The following is a 6000-nucleotide window of genomic DNA, read 5'->3' as shown; positions in this document are numbered from 1 at the left end:
GATTCAAGTCCCAACTCCACTTCCAATTCTAGTTTCCTGCTAATGCACACCCTTGGAGATAACAGATGATGATGGCCCATGTAACAGGTCCCTGCCATCCACATGGCAGACCTGGTCTCAGTTCCCAACTTCCAACTTCAGCCTGGCCCACCCCAGCTTATGTGGGTATGTGGGGCATAAAGCAGCAGATGGGGTGCTCGCTCTGTCTGTATCTCGGCCTCATGAATAAATTTTTAAAAGATGAAGTCTTACTTTCATCTGCTGTAGCAGGGTTGGAACACTTCCTGGAAGGGGTCAAATAGTATATATTTTGGACTTACCATAGTACCTTGTCTGTATTATAACTATTCAATTCTATCATTATAGCATGGTTTGCAGCAATATACTATATATGTGGATATATATATATATATATTAACTGCATAAACAACATATATAGAGAAGTTAATATACAGGGAGCTAATAGCTGTTTTATGATAGAGATGTTATAAATATACATTTATGCTATAGATGTACTATATATTTAAATACAAACATAGCTATGTTCCAACATTTTAATTGTGAAAATTTAAAAAAAAAATAATTTTTTATCATGAAATACTATTCTTTTGTTTTTTCCAACCATTTAAGAATGTAAAAATCATTCTAAATTCATGAGCTATAAAGGCTGGACACACAAGGTACTATGAATTGAACAGAACTTGGCTCCCCAAAGTCAGACAGATGCATAAACTCTTGTGTTAAGAGCTTGATCTAACAAAGATACCTAGGAGGTGGGGCCAATGGGAGGTTTTGAGTTACTGACCCCACGCCCACAGAAGTTGGTTCTTGCATGAGAGCTGGTTACTTGAGAGGAATTTGGCCTAGCTTTTCTGCTTCCTGGCTCACAATGTCACTTTCCTCCACCCCCACTTCACAACAGCCAGCCTCCACCAGATGCCACACTAAGGGCTACCTGATCCTGAACCGTGAACCTCCAAATCATAAGCTGAATCTTCCCAGGAAGATTCTCTTGAGTATTTTAGTTAAAGTAATGAAAAACTGATGAATACACAAGGTCTACATTTAGCCTGCAAGTTATAGTTTGCCAACCCTGAAATACAGAATGGAGATCAAAAAAACTCACTTATACAGTTGTTGGGAATATATGAGTACTAACCTACATTAATTGCTTTATGTAGTGCTTACACTAGACCCTCAAAAAGTAGCTATTGTCAATATGGCTTAAAATGTCATGCATTTTTTCTTTGGTTTAAGCTGTGTTCTTTTATATATTTTTAAAAAAATTATAGTAGATAACAAGTATTTAGGAGACTTTTATTAAAAAGATTTATTTATTTGTTTGAAAGGCAGAGTAACAGAGAAATAGTTCTCCCATCTACTGGTCCATTTCTCAAATGGACACACTTGCCAAGAGCTAGACAAGGCAGAAACCAGGAGACAGGAACTCTGTTCAGGTTTTCTGGGGGGTTGGCAGAGGCTCAAGTACCTGGGCCATCATTCACTGCTTTCTCAGGCACTTTAGCAGGGAGCTGGATCAGAAACAAAGAAGCCAGGACTCAAACCGGCACTCCAGTATGCAATACTGGCATCATCACAGGTTTTGGCTTAATCAATTACACAACAATGCCAGACTCAAAGTTAGGTTTATAATTCCAAAAGAATTTTTAAAAGCACAAAATCTTTCATTATTGCTCATTTTAAAGATTGGGTTAGTAAACCATATATTTTATATTTCCAGGTTAGCTAATTTATCACCATGATTTGTGCATAAGGTATGTATAATTTGTTTCCAGAATATCTTCAATATTCATACAACTTCCCCAAGTCATGAAGTGATGTCACAATGAAAAAAAAAAAAGAGAACTTAAGAGTCTAAATAGTTAAAATCCAAAAGGAGTGTCCTCATCCATATCTTTCAAAGTTCCACATATAAAAGGAGAGTTATCATAAGCCACGTGCCATTGCACTGTATAAGTAACATTTATCACTGTACTCAACAACTGAGAACACTGGAAGATGCCTACGATGGTTGTAAGCATCACAGGGAGCTGAGAAGCAGTGTGAGTGCTCTCCATCCTTCAGTTAATATACCTAATAAGCAATGATTGGTAAAAGTTTAACCATGAAAATTCTATCATAATCATTTTATAATTGTTAACATAAAGAAAACCCATTGTCCTTAACATGCGGAAATGTCATCAACTCTGACGTTTTTGTCAATGTGTAGAATGAACACTCTGGTGTTGAGAAGGAATAGATTTAGAAGACACATCAGAAATGACGAAACACACTGGGTGTTACCTGAGTCTAGATTTAGTCACGGTTCTCCAGAGAAACAGAACCAATAGGATATAGAGAGATTTATTTTAAGGCACTGTCCCACACAATTGTGGAGGCTTTGGACCCAGCATCCACAGGGTAGACCAGCAGTCAGGAAATGTCGGGAAACTCTACTGGCAGAGTTACTTCTTCTCCGGGGGAGGTCTGGCTTTGTTCTATGCACGCCTTCAAATGTTTGGGTGAGGCCCCCTCATATCATGGAGGGTGATCTGCTTTACACAGAGCCCATAGATTTACATTGAACCCTCATCCAAAAATACCTGCATAGAAATATGTACAATAATTGATCAAATAACTGGGCCAAACTGACATAAAATCACCCATCAAAACCTGACTATAGCAAAAACTAATTAATTGATTAATTAAAGAGCTTTGACTTGCAAGAGAAGAAAAGGTGGCCCTGCTCTTGTCAAACCTGACCAGACTTTTGCTATAGTTGTGTTCAAGTCCTCACAAGCTGTTTTAAAAAGAAACTAGAGACAATGGGTTATAATTAGGTCAACTAGCAACTCTGATGATGAAAGCACTTCAAGCTAAAACATGGTATAAAGACAGTTATGGGAAATGGGGATCTTTAATTGTTTTTTATTTAGAGACTTACGGAATTGTCCTGCTTAACCTAAATAGTCAAAGACAGTCCAGAGACTGTATGAAACCAGAAGTCTGATTTCTGCTCAACAGAAAGAAAGGTACTTAACAGAAACTCATTGAAAGATAGATTGGGGGCCGGCGCCACGGCTCACTAGGCTAATCCTCCGCCTTGCGGCACCGGCACACCGGGTTCTAGTCCCGGTCGGGGCGCCGGATTCTGTCCCGGTTGCCCCTCTTCCAGGCCAGCTCTCTGCTGTGGCCAGGGAGTGCAGTGGAGGATGGCCCAAGTCCTTGTGCCCTGCACCCCATGGGAGACCAGGAGAAGTACCTGGCTTCTGCTATGGGATCAGCGTGGTGCGCCGGCCGCAGCGTGCCGGCCACAGTGGCCATTAGAGGGTGAACCAACAGCAAAGGAAGGCCTTTCTCTCTGTCTCTCTCTCTCTCACTGTCCACTCTGCCTGTCAAAAAAAAAAAAAAGACAGATTGGGCTGCTTTAGGAAGTGGAGTCTTCCTGGCAGCATGGGAACAAACTTGGACTGGATGTCCATTTGATGGACATTTTGTATGGGGGATTCACTCTGATGATTTGAACAAAACACTAATAAACAATTATTCCAGGGGCCAGCACTGTAGCTTAGTAGGTTAAGGCTCCTCCTGCAGGGCCAGCATCACATACGGACACCAGTTCAAGTCCTGGCTGCTCCACGTCTGATTCAGTGCCCTGCTGATGGCTTGGAAAAGCAGTGGGAAGATGGCCCAAGTGCTGGTCTCCTGTATAACCAGGTAGGAGACCCAAAATCCCTGGCTCCTAGATTCAGACGGGCCCAGCTCTGGCTTTTGTGGCCATCTGGAGAATGAACCAACATATGAAAGACCTCTCTCCCCCACGCTCTGTCGGTAACTCTGCCTCTCAAATAAATAAATAAATCTTTGAAAAAAAAAAAAAAAAGAATTATTCCAGCCTTGATTCTCATGTCTCATTTCTAAAGATATCTTGAGGTGGTTCATGGCCTACACTTCCAATTCATAAGCAATTTGTGTTCCTCAGATAATTTTCCAACCTAGGAATAATATCTTTCTAAAATCTAGGAAAGTAGGAAAGTTAATCATACAATTTAAAAGGGGAAACTTGTTGAAGTGAAATGGACACTATGAGAAACAGTGACTTGATCAGCTATTGTCCTGACGGTTGATGTACAATGTAATACTTTATCCATCTTAGTATTTTTTTTGTTCTAGTACCATTGGCTGAACTCTGTAATTAACACACAATTATTCTTAGGTGTTTAAATTTTAACTAAAAAGTGATCCCTGTTAGGAATTTGGAAAACATTATGCCGAGTGAAATAAGCCAATCCCAAAGGGACAAATACCACTTGTTCTCCTTGATAGGTGACAACTAACTGAGCACCAAAAAGGAAACCTGTGAAATGAACACTATGAGAAACGGTGACTTGATCAGCCCTCACCCTGACTGTTGATGAGCAACTTAATATGTTATCCCTCTTAGTATTTTTTTTGTTTGTTCTACTTAATACTTTTGGTTGAATACTGTAATCAATATACAATTCTTAAGTGATGAAACTTAACTGAAAAGTGATCACTGTTAAATATAAACATACCAGGGGATTCCAATTCAATCCCATCAAGGTGGCATGTACCAATGCCATCTCACTAGTCCCAGTGATCAATTTCTGTTCAATTTCTCTGAAGGGAGGAGAGAACCTCCACTTTGAATACGACCTTGTCTAAACAAGATAAGAGTCGGAGAACTCAAAAGGCTTCCATAGCCTTGGCAACTCATGACAAGAGCCTAGGGTGATTACTGATGCCATAAACAAAAGTGTCAATTTGTTAAGTCAACAACAGGAGTCACTGTGCACTTACTCCTCATGTAGGATCTTTGTCCTTAGTGTGCTGTACATTGAGATTTAATGCTATAACTAGTACTCAAACAGTATTTTTCACTTTATGTTTCTGTGTGGGAGCAAACTGTTGAAATCTTTACTTAATGTATGCTAAACTGATCTTCTGTATATAAAGAGAATCGAAAATGAATCTTGATGTGAATGGAAGGGGAGAGGGAGTGGGAGAGGGGAGGGTTGCGGGTGGGAGAGATGTTATGGGGGGAAAGCCATTGTAATCCATAAGCTGTACTTTGGAAATTTATATTTATTAAATAAAAGTTTAAAAAAATAAATAAAAAACAATTTAAACAGCCTAGAAACAAAGGATGTATCTGAGAGAATTTTTTCTACCTCAAAATTTTCAATGAAAACGGCACATATGAAATATAGCACAAACGCTTAATCTGGAGACTTCCTTTGCAAACTGGATCCCCCAAATCTTCTAACCATTAAGCAGCCTAAATTTTTTTTAAAATATTTTGTTAAAGATTTATTTCTTTGAATGTCAGAGTTACAGAGAGAGAGGGACAGAGAGAGGGACAGAGAGAGAGAGAGTAAGACAATCTTCCATCCACTGATTCACTCCCCAGATGGCCTCACTGGCCAGGGCTGGGCCAGGCAAAAGCCAGGAGCCAAAAGCTTCCTCCAAGTCTCTCATGTGGGTGCATGGGCTCAAACACTTGGGCCATCCTCCACTGCTTTCCTAGGCCATCAGCAGAGAGCTGGATTGGAAGTGGAGCAGCCAGGATAGGAACTGGTAGGCGGATGCCTTTCGCACCATGCCACAAGGCCAGCCCCTGCCCAAAATAATTTTAATGACTTTTTTTCTGAAAAGTATAGTATAGAGCTGTGTACTGTTTATGGTGATCCAGTTTCTTGATTAATGTGTTTTATGCCTCTGTGAGTTTTCTTCTGAAGATGTCCATGGAGGGGAAGGGAAATAGACACAATTGTCTGACAGGACTGATCTGGTGAGAGACAAATGAACGGCGATCAGCCCACTTTACACTGCAGCCACTAAGCGGCCCCTCAGGCTGTCACCTTCTTGAAGCGTGGGTAGTACAGGAAGAACACATGTTGAACTGGGACCTCTATGCATATCAAAAAACAGATTGTGCCTGGCTGGGACAAGAAGTTGACCTTTTAGGAACTTCTGAAA

The sequence above is a fragment of the Oryctolagus cuniculus genome, chromosome 8, assembly GCF_051225735.1.
Source record: "Oryctolagus cuniculus isolate XC-2025 breed Fujian yellow rabbit chromosome 8, ASM5122573v1, whole genome shotgun sequence".
Taxonomy (NCBI): domain Eukaryota; kingdom Metazoa; phylum Chordata; class Mammalia; order Lagomorpha; family Leporidae; genus Oryctolagus; species Oryctolagus cuniculus.
This window is presented reverse-complemented; position numbering follows the sequence as displayed.